The 18,458-nt window shown below is 41.2% G+C and overlaps 1 protein-coding gene across 1 annotated transcript in view; it reads left to right on the top strand.

The window, feature by feature from the left end:
* Positions 1–888: 888 nt before the first annotated feature.
* The window catches only part of LARP4B (La ribonucleoprotein 4B), a 54,514-nt gene continuing 36,944 nt past the window's right edge, over positions 889–18,458 (top strand). The window contains exon 1 of the mRNA XM_021528807.3: positions 889–1,030. The gene's annotated coding sequence lies outside the window, so the exon portion shown is untranslated. The remainder of the gene's footprint in view (positions 1,031–18,458) is intronic.

Here is an 18,458-nt window from a genome sequence, read left to right as displayed (position 1 = left end):
TGCCAGACCAGGAGCTCTCTGCGGGAGGGAATTCCGGACAGGTGCCTCCCGCCTCTGCCATGGCAGCGCTCCAGAAGGCGACACCGCGCCCTGCGCCGAAGCCCAGAGCCGGCCGTGCTCCCTCAGCGCAGCCCTCAGGGAGGCCCCGGCCCGCTGCGTCCCTGTGCCCCGAAACACCGCCCGGCCGGCTGCACCCTGCCCGCCGACACACGACACAGCGAGACAGGGGGCACCGCTCCCGAAGCAGGAGCCGCGACCCGCCCTTCCTCCCTCCCCCTTCCCTTCCCTTCCCTTCCCTTCCCTTCCCTTCCCTTCCCTTCCCTTCCCTTCCCTTCCCTTCCCTTCCCTTCCCTTCCCTTCCCTTCCCTTCCCTTCCCTTCCCTTCCCTTCCCTTCCCTTCCCTTCCCTTCCCTTCCCTTCCCCTCTCTTTTCCCGCCACTTCCCGGCGCGGCTACGGTGAGCGCGAAGGGACAAAACGCCTCCGGGGGAAGCGAGCGGGAGGGGCGGGCGGCGCCGGCCCCGCCCCCCGCGCGCCCCTCGGCGGCGGGTGACGTCAGGCGCCTCACGCGCCGCTCCGCGCGTCACACGCCGCGCGCGCGCCGGCGCCCCCTCCCCCCCTCCCCCTCCCCCGCTCCGCCAATGGGCGCGCGGCGGCGCCCGGCCGAGCGGCGCCGGCCAATCCCTTCCGCCGGCGGGGGCGGGACTTCCGCCGGGAGCCGGAAGCGGGTCTCTCATGCGAGCGGGTGGTTGAGTCTCGGCTCGGAGACGTTTCGGGCCCGGAGCCGCCGCCGCCCCCCGCGCCCCCCCCGCCCCGCCCGCGCCCCTCGGCCCCGCCTCGCGCTCCGCTCTCCTCCTCACGGCATCCGGCGGCGAGGCCCCGGCGGCGGCGGCGGCGCGGCGAGAGGCCCCGGCGCCCGCGGGAACCCGACAGGAGCGAAAGGCCCCGCGCCGGCGGAGCCTCCCCGTACCCGCCCGTGTCCCCCGTGCCGAGCCTCGGCCCGAGGGCGGCGGCGGCGGCTGTTGGTGACAGGTGAGTGCGAGGGGCCGCCCGGCCCGCGCTCTCCGGGCGACGGCGCCCGCCGGGGCTGTTCCGCGGCCGCATCTCCCGGTGCGGGGCCATGGCGGGGCCGAAGGGCGAGCGACACCCCCCGCTCCGTCGCCCCCTCGCACCGGGGAGGCGGCCGGAGCCGCCATCTTCCCACCCGAGGCGGTTCCCGGGGGAGAGACGGGAGGGAGGAGGAGGATCCCGGCTCGGGGCCGCGGCAGTGGCGGGGGTAGGGCGGGCGAGCCGCCGGGGCCGCTCCCGCACTGCGGCCTCGCCGCCCCGGGCGCAGCGGGTGAGCTCTGCCCCCGCGCCGACGGGGCCTTGCGGGAGCGCCGCGGGACGGGGCCGAGCGCCGGGGGACCCGGCCGGGGCGGATGGGCGGCGGGACCCTCCGGGGCGGCAGGCGGGGCCAGCCCCGGCCCATCGCTCCGGGCGCGTCGCCGGCGTTCCGGGCGAGCCGTGCCCCGGGCAGGTGAATGGCCGGGGGTGCGCCCGGGCTGCGGAGCGGGACCTGCGGCAGCGCACGGGCCCTGCGCTGCCCCCGGCGTTCAGCTGTTGTTGGGCCTTCGGTAGCTGCTGCGGCCAGGTTGCTTTCATTCTCGGTTTCAGTTTGTTCAGGTGCTCAAAATTACTACGTAGCATTGTCCACGGTTTAAACAGATGTGCCCTTGCCAAACGGTGTTTGTTGTGCGAGATTCCTGTGTGGCAGATAAGTATAATTATTTTTATTCTGCAGCTAAGCGAATTGAGGCAAGGTGGTTAAGACTTGCCTGTGGCCACACAGAGAGAGAGCTGGTTTCAAAACCACTGTTTAAACTTGAGTCACTGTTGGGGTAAAACCATGGGAATTCTGGCTTCCGATTCTGCGTCTTGTCTCTGGCCTAGTTTTGTTGCCCCCTGAATCCTTAGCAAAATTGGAGAAGGAATCTTTCTTCTTTCTCAAGGACTGCTATTGTAAGGTCTGTCTTGTGGTTGAAGTTTAATGTCAGACTTATCTGGTTTTTACAGATTGGATAAATTCTCAAAGGTCAAAGCATGTTGTATTTTTTTTTTTTCAACTTGCTGGTATTTCACAACTCTTGGGTTTTGATTCTGGTCTGGTAACTTTTTATCAGTTGAACTTTCACTTCTCCATGCTGATTTGTAAGCATTTCTTCAAGTTAGTTCTCAAGATATCAAGCTAATCAGCTTAATCACTCTAGCTATTAGAACAATATTGACTTTTTTTTTTTTGTGGGAACTGAAAGGGAGGTGAAAACTAGGCTGAGGCCTGTTAATGCACATACAAAAAGCAGTATATATTTTATGTATAATATATACAGTAAATTTTTTTTTTCTACATGTGTTGTCATTCATGTGGATATGCTCTTTATATGGAAGCCACAATTACTTCTACATTTAATTTGTCTTAGATTTGGGGGGAAAAATAGTCTTTATTCAAACGGAGGTAAAAGTTTTGCTTAAATGAATTGCGAACATAGAATTTACAAGCAGAAAATTGTAAGCATTAGATCTCTTGGATGTTCCTTAATAAACAATTGTATGTAATCGGGTTCATAAGCACACACAATGTTCTGGGTTAGATTGAACAGATTGTTGGTTGATTGTTTACCTTGTAATTTTTTCCAGGTTTTTTTTTTTTCCCCATTTATAAACAAAAACTGAGGGACTAAAGGTGTCAGCGCAAGTATGTGCTGCCTTGCTTACTTTTTATGGCTGGCTGTAGTGCCAATATACACATAGAAAATACAAATGATTGCTATGTATTTATTATATATATATCGCTTAGATATAGGACCGTATCTTAAATCTGTTTCATTGAAGAGCAAAACAAGTGATCTGGAATTGGAGGCAGTTATGGGGGCTTGGGGACTTTGGGGGTTTTTGATTCTTTGAGAGATACAGAAACCATGTAGGCAGTTTCTGATGATGATTTATTTTGATTAGAATGAAGTTAATTCTTTGGTTTATTTGCTGAAATGCAAACTCAATAGAGTCAAGTTTGTCTAATCTGCATGTAGTGTACTGATCTGTTTCTGCGTCCATTATTAAGTCTCATATCTTGCAGCAGCTTGGGCTTTAAATCAGTTGAGAGCTTAATTGGCATGGTAATATAAACTCTTTGTTAAATATTTATTACATTACCTCACAAAATGCACATGCGAGACACGGAAAAGGCATGTTTGTGACCATAGTGCATGACAAATCTAAAGTGACAGCTTAAAGGTAGCAAAAAAGGAGTTACAAAAAACAAAGTAATTAGGTGTAGATGTATTCCATCAGTTTGGTTTTTTAAAAACTAGGTGGTTTTTAGGACCTTCAGCGCTATTAATGTTTAATTCTATGGTGTCTATATATATTCATCAGGCATTCACATTCTCCTAAATTAACAGGTAAGGCACACAAATGAGAATGTAAAGCACTTGACTTTTCTTGTGCCTGTGTTGGAAGGAGCAGGTTTTGCAAAGGCCTCTGCCTTATCGATCTCAAAGAAGAGGGCTCTTGCCGTGGAGGTGTGAAGGTGGCTGTGGAGGTAGCTCATAAATGCAGTGTCAGGAGGGCTATTGCTGGCAGAAAGAGATGAAGCAAGCAAAAGAAATGTGTTCTGGAATCCAGAGAATATTAAGCTTTGGGAGTGTGATTTGTGTGTGTGTGCATGTATGCACACATGTGAGAAACTGTTACATGCCTTAAGATGTAATAAGTGTGGTTCACAAAATTCTCTAAGCTTTTACTTAGTTCCTGTAAGCATTTACTAGTAAAACAACATTTTTGGAGTCTAAGTCTTAGACATAACTGTAGAAAATAATCTCAGGCTGCATTTTTTTTTCCCCTGCATGTAATCAGTGATACTCAGCTAACAAGAGTATTGGAAGTCTTGTGCATTTGCATTCAGAATGGGCACACAGGTGTGAGTAGGAAGGATGTTACAAAACAGGACGTTTTAAGGAAGAAAATTAACCCTCTCCCTGCAGTTTTGAAATAGGCAGTGATGTGTGGAGAGCTGTGTAGAAGATGAGAATAAAAGCCACTCTTGTAGTAAAGGCCCTGGAAAGATGTTTGAGCAATGTTGTTCTGAAAGCAAGGCATGCATGTGCTAAAATTAATACTCTGATTTTAGTCCATATACAAGATCTAGACGGGTGGATTTCACCACAGAAGCCACTTACTGAATTAGGGAGGGGAAATTGACATCAAACTTAAAATTAGCACTGTTTCAAAGTTTGTAATCCCTCAAAAAAGAGAAGACACACACGCACAACCTCTTCCCCTGAACTGATAATGTGCTTTGTCAAAGGCACCAGTTCTAATTGTATTTGCATTTTCAAGCTAATGCTTTGGGAAAGCTCTGTTTTCTTTTCCTGTGCATTAACTCCTCTGTACTAAACTCAAGGCAAGCTAGCGTATCACAACAGTTAAACACAAAAATAGCATTCTAAAGTAACTTCACAGAATATAAAACTGAGTGATACTTCACCTGGTCAAAAAACGTTTTTGTACTGCACATACTGGATAATTGAAGAAGACTCATTACTATTCCAACAGCCTGTTTCTTTTCTCTTTAAGCATATAATGACTTTGACTGTCTAATAATAAAAATATGTCTACAATCAACAAGTCTGAGGAACTTGTTAAAAACAGGAGACCAGCAGTTGATTTCTGTTCCACCCATTCATCTATTCAAGTTCCATAAAAGTATTACAAGATAGAAACAATTTCTCTTAATTGGTTGCCAGCTGTTGGTACTTAAATTTTGGTGATGTGATGGAGCCAAGGATTTATGAAATCACTGGTCTTTCACATCTGTGTGTGTAGCTGTTCCATGCCCTTTTTAAAAGAGGGTGCCTCCCCCCATTCAGAGCAATACTTGCACACAACAAAGGTGCTTCAGAGTGCTCAAATTAGGTGTGACTGTAATACAGCATAAATGTGTGATTAGGATAGCCGTGGCAGTGTTCATTCTGTGATGTGTGCTGCTGCAGGTATTTTGTGTCTGGGTATGTGTTTCAGGAACAACAATTAGCTCCAGAATTGGAAGTCTGACAGAGGTTACTAATATGTGGCTAGCTGCTTGGCCTAGAACATTGCCGGGAATTGGGGAAGCGCTGTTTTGACACCCTGATGAATCACCAATTTCTTTGAGTCTTAATCTTTTCGAATGCTCTCGTTTACCAGGGAGGGCTGGGCTATGCATGTTCTGGATCCTGTCAGTCCAGCTCCTTAATGGGTAGTTGAATGATGTAATACAAAAGGAATCAGTTGTTCATAAGCTGAATGGATTGCCACCTCTGCACTTCCAGCAGCTCTGTTGTTATTCTCATAAGGCTGTTGCCATGTAAGGAGCTGGTGTTCCAGAGAGCATATCCTACAGTAAAGGTTTGTTCTGGATTGCCTCTGTGGCCATGCAGAGTTCACAGATATACTGAGTTCAGTGTATGTGTATTTTTAGGTAGTGGCAGGTATACACAACTTTGAGTTCTGGACTGTTGCACATATAGATAGAAATATAGATGCCTATAGAAGTGTATAGACATCTGTCTGCCATGGTAGCCTGTGATGAATTGGACACAATTGCTTTGTCTGTTAGGGATTCTTTTCTAAACTGCCAATATAACTTTCATTATTGAAAACAGGAAACACTGGCAACACAGACTTTGGAAATTACACCTTCAGATGCTATCAGAATTTCACATGGAATATGTTTGGGAATACACTGAGTTTTCAGTGTGAAGAACATAAGAGTTATTTTATCTAAAGCTAGTGCTGGGCTTTTTGGAAGTCTAAATACTGTATCACCTTATTTGGCTTTTAGATTTATTGTGGGTTTTTTGCACAAGTATCTAAACAATATTTTCCCTTTGGATGAGTTAATTCTCTCTTATTGGCCCTTCACTCCTGACTTCTGGAAGTAAGCAACAATGGTGAATACTTTATTGGTACTATTCATAAGGCAAACTTCCATCTGTCTTGTTAGTGGAATTGCAAACTTGCTTAAAGCACTGTAGATTTCTGTTACTCTGTTAGAAGTGTTTATCAGTGTTTCTCGGCCGATCCAACGTTCTGCGGTGTGATTTCAAGTGAAATATTTTATAATTATAGGATGCTAGTGATCAGACAGGGAAACCCGAGAAACAAAATATTACTTAAATAGTAACTGTGTTGAGAAAAAAAATTATTTCATGAATCTCATTTGGCAGAAACTTAATGAAAGGTTTGAAAGCTTTACAGTGATGTTTCTTGGCAGCTTTATGGTTTTGTTTTCGGTCACTGTTGGTATCCATATGCGTATTTTCACAGGTTGTGATGCTGTCACAGGTTGCCCCACAACAGAGTCTGACTCTAACTGTTGTTTAAACAAGGAACTGATGAATCAACAGGCCAATGTCCAAAGTAGCTTGCTTTTCCATACCCTAGTGCTTAGGGTTTATGCTCAGATGTTTGGATGTATCCTTCTGGTTTCTGGTTCTTGTTCTAGGAATTATAAAGTAGAGCAAAAGTTAAGAATGTACTGGGGTACAGTTACTTTAAGTGCTGAGCTACCTGGATGTGCAGAATTTGCAGACTTATCTCTGAGTTTCATTCCCATTCAATGTTGTTGCTGACCGACAGATAGGGACAGAAAATGGTCACCATGTTGCTGCTTAAAGCAGCAAGGCAAACAATTTGGTCAGAATATAATTGTCTACATTGGCATCTCTCCAGGATCTTGGGTTTGTGTCCATGCTCAAATTTAAAGGTTCTTGTCCAATTATTCATAATAAATGTAAAAAAAAAAAAATGCTATCAAGAAGGGAAAGGACTCTTAATGAACATATGTTACAGTTTAGCTTATAGTTCTATATTTTATGATTATAATTTTTTTAGTTAACATTGTGTATTCTAACTGGATTCAAGGAATAAGTGGAATTTTTAGAAGGGTCTGCCCAGTTATTTTGACTTGCAAGGAAGGATTATTGTCATTAAATCCAAGCTAAAATATTGGCAGTCCATCCTTTAACTGTGAGTCAAAACCTGAATTACCAGTAGTTTTGATTACAGTGATACTCTAGGAAGGTGGGGTACTCTGACTGTGAACAAATGTGCACCCAGAAGGTGATAGTCTTTCATACAGTGATCTAAAACTAAGCAAGAGCTGCTTCTGGTTTCGGTGAAGCTTGTAATGAAGGATGCTAGCCTTTAGTAGAAGAGGAAGTAATACTAAAATGAGTGGATTATTGGAGTTAAATTCTATTTTTGGCAAAGAGGTTAATGAAATAATCATTGGCAAAAAACATTAGCTTCCTTTTCTTTTACAAAACCTTAAAGTTAAATTATGCTTCTTCTGTGTTGAATTTAAAGGAGTTAAATTTCACTTTAGATTTGGTCCTGAAGGTGTTTCAAAACTTAAACTAACATTTTAGGTCAATGAATGCTTTTCAAGTCACCTGGAAAAAAACCAACCAAACAAACAAAACCCCCAAAAAACAAAAACAAACAAACAAAAACCAAAACAAACTACAAAACCCCAGAGATTGAGGGGAGTCATCCCAGACTGTTTGTTTTGCAGAATGACTCTTTATTGAAATAGTCTTTGCATTGTCAAGGATTGCTGTATACATTTGTGTTGGGACAAAAATTGTCACTGTACCTTTTTGCTTGTCACTGGTGTTATCAACATCATATTTGGTTATATATACCTCTCACTTGGACTTCATGTAGGTATAGTTCCTCTTCTCTCTTTGTTTTCTCAGGCATGTTGTGAGGGAAGATATAATCCAGGAAGATTGTAATGGTTGTCCTATTGGTTTGCATCAGATCTTTTCCAGAATTCTAGTTCTGTGTGCATTTGAATTTGAGATCTGTGGTGTTAGATTTCTGCTTCCCTGAATTAGGAGTTTTTTGTATGGTCCCAGAATGCCATGATAAAGAACTTGGCAAATTGGCTCTGAAGCCTTGGACGTGTCTTAAATAATAATTCAAAGTACTAAAAATATTAATGGTCCTGGAAGTTCCAAATGCAGCTTTTAACCTCCTCTTGCTTAAGTGCGATACTGATTGCAGACTTGAAACATGGAATCCAAGTAATAGCAATATTCTAAGATAAGACTATTAAGATCTGTTAAAGAAGGTCAGACTTCTAACCTCACTCTTGGAACTGCACTAAATATTAACCCTATAGCTTCAAGTGGTGTTTTTAGTCTTATCTGTCATCATAAAATACTTCATCTGCTTCTGCCAACTTCAGAATTTTTCTTGAGGAAGATGATGTTCATAAAATCCTGCCCAGCAGAGCTGGGTTAGTTGTTTCCTTCTCCTTTGCCAAGTGTCCTGCCTGGAGTCACAGGCAGGCTGTGAGTGCTTCAGCCACTCTCTGGTTAGCAGTGTAGTAAAGAATGCGGAAAACTTCGAGCTGGTATTGGTAAATCGTGAGGAGGAACATTCAGTAATTGAAACAAGGAAGTTCGTTGTTCCCAGCATTGCCAAACTCACGCTCTTCATGCACAACATTTAACTTGTTCCCTCTAAGCAAGTGCTAAACCTCCTGGAACCTCGTCATGTGTTACAGAATTTGAAGATTTAGTGTTTCTTTGAAGAACTGGGAAAAGGCAAATAGACATCAGTTGCTGCCTCTTAGCTTTAAAAACTTGAAGCAACTAGTAAAATACTGTAGAACTGGCAGTTGTTTTGTTAAACAGACAGAATTTATGAAATGACAGGTCTACTTACAGTGAGCCTGACATGCTGAGGTGCTGGTGAGTATGTTGTCCAGCAAAGTTCAGTATCTTTCTAATTTTCACTCCAAATCAGGAATCAGTTTGTCTTAGATTGAAACTGTCTCTCACAGTGAAAGTGCAACGGGTTCCATAAACTTCACTACTCTGAAGTGAAGCATGCTTAATTGTTGCTTCCTTCAGCACAGGAATGGGAAAATTAATCTTATACTTCCCTTCCATAGCTACTTTGGGGAAAAGCAAACACACAAAAAAAAACCAAAAAACCACCACCTCATTGGTTAAGTGAGAGCAGGCCAGTTATGTGGGGAAGGAAAGGAAACAAAGAAAATACATTATTATGCAAGATACTATCTTTGCATAATAATTCCTTGTATGTGCATAAATTCAGAGAAGGTATGGTAGGATGAGACAGACTTGGTGTCCAGAGTGCCAGAGTAAACTTACCTGCTGGAGATGTCTGTCAGAATAAATAATAGTTTGAATGAAACAGATTATGGATCTCTTTTCTGATAGCCATGTTAATCTCTTCATGAAGTCTTTGTTGGCTATGGGAAAGAGCAATACAGGGCTATTTATTTTAAGAGTTCAAAAGTTTAAGCTACCATGTAGTGTTCTCTAAATGACTATTTAAAAAAAGTACAAGAATGAGCAATATTTTGTGAAACCCAGTCTTTAGTGCTAACAGTACCCTGTCTACTCCAAAGCAAGCTTGAGTTTTCTCACCCATTCAATTTACTGTTTCTAATCAATTGCTCTTCTTTCTGTATGTACAGAAGTGTTGTGCAGTTTTTGACTCATGTTACATTAGTGAAAACAAGCAACATGGATGATAGTCGATTTAGGTGAGGTTTTGTATTTGATGGTGCTAAAATTTAGAAATACACTTTTATGATGGTTTCCATAATTTTTTTTTTCCATCATTTAACATTTGCATGAAATGACAATTTCTGGGTCAGTGAGCCAGAATTTTATTTGATAGTAAATATTGGTATTACATTAAAAGCCTGGAACACTCTCCCATCTAATTTGTTGGCATAAAGACCTCTGAAGTTATTGAAAAGCTTTGACTTTCAGAGAAAATCCAATTAGCCTATCAAAGACCACCCTAAAACATCTAGAATTAATATTTGTGTAGGAAGGAAACATTTTATGCATATTAGTAAAAATACCAAGACTTTTTTTGTATTTCCTCAGCTATGACTTATGTTTGCAGATCAGAATCCTACTCCACTGGACACTGCAAGCATAAGCTGTTGCCTTGTAGGTGGATGGGAATATTAGAAGAAATCAATGTGAATAGTGCATTAGTATAATATATGATGCCTATGCTCTGATGAGAACCTAATCGGTTATTAAAATATATTAATGCAAGAAAAAATCTTGCCAAAGGAAGGTGCTTCCATCGCATCCTGCAGTTCCTCTTAACTCATGTTAGGCTTAAATATAAGGGGCTTTATATACTTAGTCATTATTTAGGCTGGATGGTTTTAGAAGATTATATGAAGAATTAGTCTGCTTTTCTGGTTAGGCTTATTTAACAAATGTATTCCAAATGTAGTTTGGAAGCAGATGCAGATATGAAGTGCTGTTCAGAGTGTGGGGTCCAGCTCCAAGCTTGTCATTCAGTAGCTACTTTAAAGCATTGTTTGCCCTGTATTTAGGCTTAATTAGTTTTCTGATTATTTCAGTGTAGGAGAGGCAGTGGCTTGCACTGGCCTGTCCTTTTCGCTCTTTAATTCAGTACAGGCAGTGTTCAGTGTGCTGGGGTTTCTGTTGTGAAGGTTCTGCAGATATGCTACTGTAGCCTTTACTTTCCTTTTTTGGTTTTGGGTTGTTTTGGTATTTTTTGTTTGTTTTTTTAATTGATGATGCTTTGTAACAGCAACAGCAGAGTGATGTGGACCTGAACTGTTGAGTCCCACTCAGAACTGAAGTACTGGCTTTGCAGCACTCTGCTCCTCTGGTTTCCTAGAGCAGGACAGGATTAATGCCACCAGGCATTCAGCTTGAGTCCTCTCTCTTCTGCTGCTGTTTTGGTGGCCACAGAAGTAAAGTGCCTGTGCAGGCAACTACTGAGTAGTTCTCTGTTTAACTGGAGAACGGGGTGTTCAAATTTATTCAAGTTTTGTTCATGCTGGTGATGTTTTCTGTCCTGGAAAACTAAAAAGTTGTGCCAGAGCTGGGAGGTAGGCAGGACGTCAAATGCTTACAAGTATAATGGAGGGCAAATGATGGAGCATTTTAGTGAAAAATCATTATACGTCAGATAAGGTACTTATGTAATCTACTTGAGTAACAAATTTCTGATCTCTTTTCTGTGAAAGTTAAAAGACCTTTTTCATTCAATGTGAGATGTTTTCTTCTCTTTGTAGGCCTTGGTAGTGAATGTAGAATGTGTAATTCTACATTCAGCTTTCCAAGAGAGAATGGGTTGTGGAGAATTACAGTCATTATTAATCTATATTAAGTTAGCATTCCACTTTTCTTTTCAGAAATTGTCATGATTTGGTTGACCTGCTAACAATTTAACTCTGCCATTTGAGGGATTTCTTGGAAAATGCACAAATCAGAGAGTCAAGAGATGAATTTTAATTAAGTGTGGTACTTTTGAAATCATCATCTGATAAATATCTTATCTGACATGATAGTTATAATAGAAATTAAGTATATATCTTTATGAATAACCTGCAGGGTGTGTGCTGTTAGTCCACTTACAGAGAGGAAAACAAGCTTGTGGCTTTGTGATGGATGTGCAACATGAAGCAACTCCTGTTAATTAATGAGTTGAGTTTCTTAATGTAATGTGCTTCAGCCTACAGTCAGGAGAGTGCCGCTTCAGACTTGAAAACTGAGAACAAGGCACAAGCAAACTGAAAACTGCTCATGACACAGTCACTCTTGTCTTCAGGGCACATGACACTCTTATAAGGCATAAACATTTCTTCCTAGTGGCTTATTCTTGCTTGGTAGGCACTCCTAGTGTTCTTAAGTGGTAAGATTTTTGCTAGGTTTTATACCATTAAACATCTGGTTTATTGTATTTCTGAGGATGATGTGAGCCACAGGCTTCTTGGTCCATATCTGGAGTGATGTTTGAGTGTACATCAGATAGTAACGTCATGTGAAGGATGTGAAGGATTCCTGGTGTGCAGGAGGGCTGCAGAAATTCTGTGACAGACCATTGAGTGTAGTGAAATTATTTTATTTTTGTTACACACATATATTTAAAATACAGTGCATAAAAGGCTAGATACAAAAAATTATGAATCATAATTTTTGTTGGTGGAAGTCATCCTGTTATTTTCTGTGCACTGTTGACATCATCTTCTTGAGATGCTGAGTAAGACTGTAACTTTACCCTCTTCCCATTTTTCTTGTTCTTCACTGAAAGAGTTTTTCATGTGCCTCTGTACGGTCATTATCATTTACCAGTATCAGGTTTCTTTGGTATTTTATCACCTTTGTTTAATAACTTGCTGCTTGGCATCTTTTGGACAGCTAATTACTGTAATGATCTGGATTTCCAGACTTGCAGAGTAATCAGTTCTGGTGTGCTCTTCATCACATAGGTTTCTGTGTGAATGAGAATGTTGAGTAAATTATGAGAGTTGTGAATTGCTTGGGAAGCCTCACACAGAAATGTTTCATAGATCTTTAAATTAAAAAATGCAGTATTCCTTTTAAACAGCAAGATTTACTATTTCAGCCTTTCTTAAAGGAGAGACTGCATTTTAAGGGATAATTAATAGAATTGCAGAACAATTTTGGAGGCCCTCAACCTTATAAACAATAGAAGGGATTAAAAAAAACCCAAACTTGTGAAGTAGATGCAGCAGCAGCTCTAAATGATTTGTGTTTTCTGTTGAAGGATGTTAAAGAAGGTACAGCATTAAGGTTTAATTGTTCTTCTGACACTGTATTTCTTGCTAACACCTAGTTGCCTTGGACATTTTGAAGTGCCTTGAGTCTTCCCCAAGTATTCTGTTGCAGGTTTGCCCCCAGTGCTTAGGTCCATGTTCCTTTTCAGGAACCCAGAAGTTGCATTATTCTGGAGAGTGCTGGGGCATAAGTAATTTCTTGGCAGGAAGGAAAACTGAAACAAATCCAATGGTTACTTTTCTCAGGTTTTTTTGAAATCTAACTTTCCAGCCACTATGCTGGCACATGCACTGGATGCTTGTACGTTTTGAAACCTTCATCCGACAGACTTGAATAAATCACTGGGTCTAAACACTAAGCTGCAGAGGTGAATTTTCAACTTTTCCCCCAACCATTTAGCTAATCAGCAGTTAAACAAATTGAGGACCTTGTGATGATTTTTAATAGTAGTGCATTCAAGACTTCTGTAGACACATGCTGTGACTAAATATTTATGTCGTGTCAGCTTTTGAATTGCTGTTGTGTAATAGAGATTTTACAACCGATGTAGGCATAGTGATGATTGCAGACATGGCCACAAACAGATAAGCTTTTGGTGCTGCTAGATTTCTTATTCACAGCTGTATTATCTGCTGTGGTAATGGAACTTCTTCACAGTATATTTTATTTTAAATAATTCCATCCTTTGAAAGCTAGATTGCTTGTCACATCTGCTCTGTAAAGAAACTGATTTCCTACTTTGAAGGGAAAGATGGAAACTCCTGTGTTCTGTCACAGGTTTTCTCTGTGAGCGTAATACAGCTTGGATGATGTTATTTCTCTACAGAATGGTAGCATGTGCCCCATGCAGCAGGATGATGGGTCAGCTCTAACAGCTGAGATGTTTTTTTGAAAGTATCCTCAACCACCAGATGAAACTTGAAAGTTTGTATCCGTGTTTATGACACTAAGAGGGAAACTCGGCCTTTCAGGATTAGGGTTTTTCCAGTTTTTCTTGATGATGCTATATAAGCTAAACCATACATCCTGTATCTGAGTTGGCACATTCAGTGGAATGGAAAACATGATTAACTCGTTCATGTATTACATATGCTTTGGCTATTCACAAAGCTGGTGAAACTAATAAAGAAAATTTAAACTATATTTAAAGAGGAGATAATGTATTAAAATTGTAGCATATTTTTGGGAAAGGCATCTCTTATTTCTCATAAATGTCTATGTGATGTCTTCAGCAGGTGGTAAAACTTTTCAGAGCTGAGGTCAGTGGTAGCTCTGATTACCTCTGCTGTACCCTCATGGGTACACAAGTGTGTGGTGGATGGTGAGAAAGTGTGTTCTCTCTCACAGTAGAAAGAGGATTTCTGGCTTGCAGCTGGAAGTTTGTTATGAGTCTCAGGTTAAGCAGTGCACCTCTGTTTGGAAAACATTTTAAGCTTTCTCATGTTACTGAAGTGTATTTCTGTATTAGCCTTGTGAAAACTTAATCTCTGTTTAAAGTTTCTAAAATGTTTGCTAGGAAGACTTCTGCACAAAGCCAAACTCAAACATATTTTTGTTTGTACTTGCTGGAAGAGCAGTGAAAAGTTCTTTTATTCTAGTGAGCTTTTTTGTTTTATGCTGTTGATGTTTGCAGGGTGAAAGTTAGTTGTCAGCACTTGCATTTGTAAATCTCTTTTTAAGGGCTGATTACTCTGGGCTCAAAGTTGGCAGGCAAGATCTCAGCCCTAGAGCATTGTTTGGGGTTTTGCATGTTTTTAAATAACAGATCTATGTGACTGATTTGATTGAAAGAATGCATGCTGCTACTCAGACTGTAGTAACTCTAGACTGTGAAACAGACTGCAGAAAAGCACACTTTGAATATGAATGAGAAAAATTAGAGATGTCTATAATGAAAGCAGGAGGATTGGGGGCTACACTCCAGGGAGTCTTTTAGGGAGGTCAGCAAGAGCAGTGGGGGTTTTGTTTGCTCTGTAACAATCAATGAGATAGATGTATTTTCCAAACTATTTGCAAGGTTGTGGTGCATGTGGATGCAGCGTGTTTATAAATACCTCCAGACAGTTGCACATTAACTCTGCCTGTACTGGGATACCTAAACCTGCACTAAAATGCAGTGTAAAGGTTAGTCAGATGTTGGCACCACGCTAACACACACGTGTGGCTTTTGGATGAGAGCAGTCCCAGCTCTGCTTGGCTTGGCACCCAGGCAAGAGTGATCATGTGGTTGTGTGCACTTATCTGTGTAGTCATTCTGTGGGCCATTGCTGGTTTGTATCTGGTATCTTCTGAAATGATGGAATTCTTATAACTAGATGGCTTTGAAAGTACTTAACAGTGAAGAGCCATGCTGTCAACTGTAGAAAAAAACCAAAATATTACAACTGCCCAAAAACCTCACAAAAACCTCAAACAAACAACCAAAAAATATTTTTAAATCAACCTATCCTCCCCCCCCCCCGCCAAACAAACCCCATATCTTTCTGTTTGTGAAGGTGGTTGTGGGCGTTGCAGACTGAAACCAGTAGGCTGAAATACCCATGTTGCTTGACCAGATGGTCTCAGTACCTCCTGAAAATATTCTTGTAACTCCTCAGGTTAGCCACTCGCCAGGTGTCCACAGGGACAGATCTGTACAAGTGAAGGGTGACTAATGAGAAAACGAGTAATAAGGCACTCTTGCCCTTACTGTTGCTATTACTAGTTTTGCAGATGGAGCAGTGTACCTACAGTTTTGGGGAAAGCAAACATAGTTGAATATTGTGCCATTTCTAAAGAAAAATGTTTTTCCTGTGTTCTAAACTTTTCTGTCTTACCTATTTACAAACCAAGTTTGGAGTACTTTTGGTAAGTCTCACTAAAATCTAGGCAGTTTCTCTTGGGATAGATAGTTGTCAAAATAAGTACTTGAATGTCTGTAGTAGAGTCAAGAGCAGAACTATTCTCAAGTTGCTGAAATTTACTTATTGTTCTGTGATGGCCAAATGGCAAGCCAGAAGAATACAATGGTTTACTGTATGCATTTGCAGAATTGAAATTAATGGGTGCTTCTAAATCAGTGAAACATTGGCACAGGTTGCCCAGAGAGGTGGTGGATGCACCATCCCTGGAAGCATTCAAGGTCAGGTTGGACAGGACTCTGAGCAATCTGATCTAGTTGAAGATGTCCCTGTTTCTTGCAGAAGAGTTGGACTAAATGACCTTCAGAAAGCCCCTTTCAACTAAAAAACTGGTCTGTGATTCTGTGATGAACAAAATGGTCATTTCATTGTGATAGCTCAATGTTCTGCTGTAGGTAGTGCTACAGAAGGGTTTGCCAACTTGCATTTTTCTCTTAAATGTCTCCTGTTTATTGCTGCAACATCTATTTATGCAAAGATACATTGAACTGCTGACTGGTAAACTGTATATTTTAAAGCCATGGACAGGTTAACTCTTCAGTTGGATGATGATTTTTATTGCTGCATTAAAATGCTCCATTTAACTTGTCACTAATTCAGCTGATAAACTCTCCCAAACAGTGAACCTGTACCTGTGGTTTCTAGAATTACCAACTATTGATTGTGGTTTGTATAAATAAGCTTTTATATGAAGAGATATATCAATACTAATGAAAAACATGCTAAAATATATCATATGGAGAGCTTTTAAACATTCTATGATTTTTATTGGGTTTCTCTTTCCTGAAGTATCACTGCCTTTTTCTACAGCCCTTGTACTCTCTGATGTGGTAGTCATGGGAGTCTGCTGTCATGTAGGTTTTGTTCTCTAGGAGTCCAATAAGTGGCAGCTCTGCAGTAGAAAAGGTGGCATTAACTTTCCAGAACAGCCCTGCATGTGAAGTTGTTTTGAAGTGTCTCACAACCACTGGGATTTTGCAGCTGAACACTTGACATCCTGCAGACTTGTAGCAGTGGGATGTATTAAGTGAAGAAAAATTGCAGCAGAAGCTCCCTCCTTCTGTGTTCGGGATCTTTCTGTATGGCTTGCCCATTTGCAGAAAGGCAAAGGCTGATCATTGTTAAAATCATGGGATTTGGAAAGCAGGTTTTATCCTCTTCAAACAAATTACTTTATTGCTGTTGTTTGGAGTGCCATTTTGATACTTAGTGATCAAAATTCAAATTAAATATATGGGTTTGACATTGTAATTACTAAAAATAATTTGTTTACAAGGTGAGTGGTATTAGTATGGTGTGTATCACAACAAATCCGTGTATCTAATGAGAATATGATTATTAGTCTGAGTAGTGTAAGCAAAGTTACCTATGGCTTCAGTCTAGACTTGGCCTGTGATAAGCATCTTGCATAATCCCATCTAAGGGACTTCTGAAAAGCAGTCGAGTGATATGCTGCTCTAATTGCTGGTGGCTTACCCAAGGAATTTGACGTTGCAATGTGCACACGGCAGTTATGTGCTGTCAGGTTAGCTGAAAACCTGTCTATCCTCGGCTGCAATTAATGATTTAGCTGGGTATTTTGTGCTTGATGGCCAGTCTGCAAATGCTTTAGAGGACATATATGTAGTGGAATTTTACTTTTTCTTTGACAGATTCATATGATTGCAGCTGTTTCCCTTCCTTTATCCATAGAATTACAAATTTTGGTGTTAACACTGGTACATGTGTACCAGAGGATGGAAATGATTGAAGCGTGGCTCTGGACAGGCTGATACTAGAAGGGGATGGGAATATGTAAGATAAGTAGGTGACAGAAGGATGCAAAGAAGTACCTTAACATGGATTTGGGGATCAAAATGCTGAGTAGATACCACCATTGCTGACTGAAACATGTTTGTCATTCTGTAAAGTAGTCTTTAGCTTATGAATCTGGACCAAAGCTATGCCCAAAGGTAGTATGAATAGCAGTGGAGGTTACATACAGTGAACATGAAATGAGTGAGGAGTCTTAGGCTCTTTTTGGAAAGAAAAATTAATCCAAAATTTGGAAAGACTAAACACAATTTATTTAAAAAACATGAACAGAAGTGTTCTCCAAGAGGCAGTATTAGTCTGCTTCTTCCCATGCATGGCTTTGAGCAACACAGAATCTGGCTATTTAATATGGCTTTTGAAAAATTGCTTTCATCCTGAGGATGGTTTTTTGTTATTTTATAAAATATAAACATCCTGAATGAATTGCAGACTTTGTTACATAACCTGTGAGTATATTTGTGTGTAACACTATGTGAGGGATAGTGTAATCTTCTAGTTCCATTTTAATGTGTTTTTTTGTCTGTATAATTTTTTTCCTTAATGTGTTTCTATACCAAGATGAGAGACATAGTGTTAAGAAAAAAAACTTTTGAGACTATAACAGTGACACTGTACTTGTGTTTCTTTGAAAACATGCTTTTCAATAATATGAGCTGGTAAGCAACTGTTCATGCAAGCTGAAATGTTCATCTTCTTGGGGAGGTCAGTATATTTGTTTCCTCAGTTGTATGTACAAAATACCTTTTGCATAATCCTGTAATACAGGTGCTTGAATCAGTTCATAGCTGAACATAATAATTTTCTTTGAAAATTTCAGAATATATTCAGTCAGTTGTATTTGACATTTGCATTTGTCCATTTCAAAATACAGTGTAAAGGAGATTCATGGAAGGTTGTAATGCCCTTGACTGAAAGTCTTCTTAACTCTAGTCTTGGAGTCAAGGTAGCCTAAAAGGAGCTTATGTTCCCTAAAAGGAGCTTATGTTCCTAAAGAATGGAACAGTACCATTAACTTACATGTGCTGCAAATCTTTATATTTTCATTTTAAGGAGATTGCATGTTTGTTGCCACCAACTTGAAAGCAATAAATGTCTCTCATGCAT

The sequence above is a fragment of the Lonchura striata genome, chromosome 2 (genome assembly GCF_050655825.1).
Source record: "Lonchura striata isolate lonStrDom1 chromosome 2, ASM5065582v1, whole genome shotgun sequence".
Lineage (NCBI taxonomy): Eukaryota > Metazoa > Chordata > Aves > Passeriformes > Estrildidae > Lonchura > Lonchura striata.
Note: the sequence above shows the minus strand (reverse complement) of the source record. Positions and strands in the feature narration are given on the sequence as shown.